Below are 4062 nucleotides of genomic sequence, written 5' to 3'. Positions count from 1 at the left end.
GAAGCATGGCCCTTCATGTTATTCATAATACTTAACAGCAATTGTTGGTTTTATGAACACTTCTTTTGCAACAAAACATTGTGCAATGGGCTAGAGTGTATGAAACTCTAAAATGAATTATGAAAGTAAACCCAGAGGTATTTTGTTATTATCAATATTCATAACATACATCTCATTCATAATGAAAGTATGGCCCTTGTGTTATTCGTAACATCGAACATAAAAAGTTCTCTTATGAACAACCTTCTTGCAAGATATCTGATGCAATGGGCTAGAGTTTGTAAAACTCTAAATGAATTATGAAAATAAATATAGACGGCAATACACCAATGGAAGGTATAGTAACATTTACTATGTTCCCTGTGTATACCTTAACCTCATTTCTGGCTAGTCTTTTTAGGCCATAGTATCTCTTACATTGATTCGCAACAGAATACAATCAAGCGGGTATATTTGTGATTAACTCACAATACCCAAGAATTAGTGATTAACATGTTTAACCATAATTCCCAAGAACTATATCTTTGACTAGCCTACTTATACATCAAAAACTTGTATGACATTCATACATGAGCTGGATATTCTAGTCATCTTTATTTCTGCCTTTATACTTCTAACAGTTTAACTTTTAGTATTTTTCCTACTTGCAAAATAAGCACCCAACTAAAGAGTGGCGTTAGCCCCGGACTTCCTAGGCGTGTAAGTCACACTAACACCCTTTGGACACTTCCTTTCTCTTTAAGTTGTTGTTTTATTCACCTTTCATCATATGACAGACGTTCTTCTGGATCCCTTTCCCAACAGTCAAATGCATAGTAAACACTTTTACTAATACTTGCAAACAAACATTACTTTGGATATTTCATATCTTTCGGCCTTTGTTTGTATCTGAAAATTAATTTTCAGTTCCATGAATATCATATAACTATCCCAACTTTCGAAGTTTGGGTTTCATGGAAGCAAACATATTCCACTTGACCGTAACAGAATTCTAGCTTTTGGATTGAAGGACGAGAGTCACATGATCCATAGCATTAGCAGGAGGATACGGAAAGCATGCGATAGGACAAAGTCCTTCTCGGCACTTTTGAGGATAATCCTCACATTACCTTACCAATTGTAAAGTTTTAACCAGATATTTAATAGCTATTCATTTTTAACAGGGAAGGTGGAAACGCGAGCCATTATTCTACAACTATTTTGCAAGAAACACTTAGACATTGTTCAGAATTAATTGCACTGGGAATTAAGCATGTTAATTCAACAATGCGCTCCCACTCAAATCAATATATCTCATAATTGATTTATAGTGATTCAAGATCCATATTTCTAATCGATGCCATTGACGGGTTCATCACTGATGACACGAATTTCAATTGGTAGGCCAACTTTCCGATCACATCTCTATGTGATTCTTATTCATCTTTCGATGGGCGTGTTCCGAGCTCAGGACTCTCCTGCCTGAACGTCAAAGGCAACCAAGTGATCTTGCTGCGAGGTCTGACCTCACCCGCCTCATTCCTCTCAATTTGTTCGTGCTCATGTGTACATGGCGCACCCTGAAAAGATACGAATTTCAGACGGTGCTACACTTGGGAGAACACTAACTACTTGATATTTTTGTGAGAGATCACCCTAATAAAAAGCGACTACTGCGCAATCAAGAAGGGTGCACCATAAGGGATAAACATCTCAGGCAATTCATAATAGCATGATATGGTATAGCCCTTTCTGACGGAGAAGTCTTTCATTTCTTTGTCTTTGGGATTTGCGTCGGCGTTCACCTTCGCTAAGATTGCCACCACCTTGTCGATGCACCAAATAATATTGCTATCTCTATAGCTAATAAAATAAGTGCATTACTTAAGGTTGACACACAAGTCACTAAAGTGACAATCATATGGCTCCAGCCATCATGCCGAATCATGACACACAGGTCATGTTAATCAATTTACGTCATATATTCATCTCATACATAATCAAATTGAATATGAGCATTGCTATACCACATCACATGCACATGCAAACGCTCCTGCAAAACCAAGTTAGACGTTTCTAATCGGTTCATGCAAACTTGTTTTTCGTGGCTTCTAAGGTTTCGACTTAAACCGCATCTACCAACGTTTTATCATCAAGTATGATTATTCAAGTTGCTAGATTAACATCTCGGGGTGTATGAAACACGAGATAATTAAATCTCGAGCCCCATACTAAACTTCGTCATACGCATGACCCCTGTGCAGATCATATCTGCAATGCCCTTTCATCTGCGAATTTCATCTTTCTTTTGACTACAGCAAAACCCAAAGAACTGATAGCACTTCCATGATCAATCAGGATCACGGATTGCCAGAACTTTGTCAAATTCTACCATGCTGTCTTGAGATTGAGCAAACGCAAATTCTAGGGAAGCAACAAGAATGTGGGGTAACAGATTTCATCTGTCACCCGCATAAATAATTTTCAGCAATAGATCTCATCTACTCCAAAATTATATTATGCAATACCCATACATCTCCATTTATTCTAGATCGTAACCTGCATCTACGCATAGCACGACTCTTGATGCCACTGTAAGGGAACGCAACAGAAAACAAAAATTTTCCGACCTACGCACCAGCCCAGGACCACTATGGAGACTGCATACATGGTTTGATCTTTTTCGTTACCGACTCGTAGCGCAGCGGGAAGTAGAGTCGATGACGAACGGCGGTGCAGATCCCCACATCTAGGATTTACAACCTCCCAACCGCGAGGATGTATACCCTCATCTGCTCCTCAGACAGCCCTCCGGGGGATGGTCGAACAGCCCCCCCGGATGGTGTCGCGGACAGCCCTTCGGGAGGACCTTGGAAACTCGAACGATCACTCGGACAGCCCTTCGGGCAAAAGATCGAAGACTACAATCTCTCTACGGGGTGGCACACATACGGTGTCAGCTATCCGGCAGGGCTTCGCCGTCCAGAACTAGTTCCTGCCAGAACCCAGACAGCCTTACGACTCTACGAAACTCTTTTCGTGGGAGGGAGAGAAGAAACCAGATAATGCATGGCATGTGTATGAGATCAAGGGATGAAGAGATGGCAGCCCTCACCTCCTCTATTCATAGGAAATCCAAGGGGTAGTGTGCCTCCATATTTTTACCAAAAAACCCCATGCATTAGGTCACACATGAGGGTGTTAAGATAAAATGGGATGCCATGTGGAGCTCCAAGGAGCTCCACCACCCATGGCCGGCCACCCCTATCCCCCCCCCAAATGGGGTTCCTTCCCTTTTAAGCCACTACCTTCTAGAACTTTGACCAAGTCCAAAAAGGTGGCTCTACATAAATATCCCAAAAAGCACTTTCACTATTCACAACGACATTTTCCAGCGTCCGTTCGAACAGAAAATATTTATGTGGGCTTAGAACATTTCCAGTACCCACCATAATAATTTTCAACGCGTTCCGAAACAATTCCGATTTTAGTGATTTTCATCTGCGAAACGCATCTGAAGTGGCTCCGGCAACTCCGGTACATTTCCGTTTTTATCTAACAAAATTCCAAAAAGCTTCCAGAATGATTCTGGCACTCTCCAAGAATTATCAGGCATTTGCCGAAACCAATTTGACTTAATGGTCTATCCTGAAACAACTTTTCGGTATCATCGAAACTCATCCGATGACCTCTCTCTGCGGTATGATTCCGCTGTCCGAAACTTTTCCGGTGTCCGAAACTTTTTTGGTGATTTTCTCTGAGACTCCCTGTCTAGTATTCAACAGATAGATGACCCTTAAGCGTGTGACCCTATAGGTTCGGTGAAGTATAGACATGACCCGGAACCCCTTCCGATCAATGATCAACATCGGAGCCGTGGACACCCATATTGACCCCTATACCCACACGAATGAATATTCGAGTGAACTTCCAGTTGCCATGTGCTATTCCTGTTGCTTCGAAATATGTTACAAAGACCCGAGGTGAGATTTACTTGCATCCCCGTGGATCAACAACTTGTCCACTATACTAGTTACCTCGTTACTGGTTTTGTTCTCTTTTCTCGTTTCCGTGTTCCGGCAT

This window comes from Triticum dicoccoides, chromosome 3B, assembly GCF_002162155.2.
Source record: "Triticum dicoccoides isolate Atlit2015 ecotype Zavitan chromosome 3B, WEW_v2.0, whole genome shotgun sequence".
NCBI classification, from domain to species: domain Eukaryota; kingdom Viridiplantae; phylum Streptophyta; class Magnoliopsida; order Poales; family Poaceae; genus Triticum; species Triticum dicoccoides.
The sequence above is the reverse complement of the archived record's forward strand: the minus strand, read 5'-3'. Positions refer to the sequence as shown.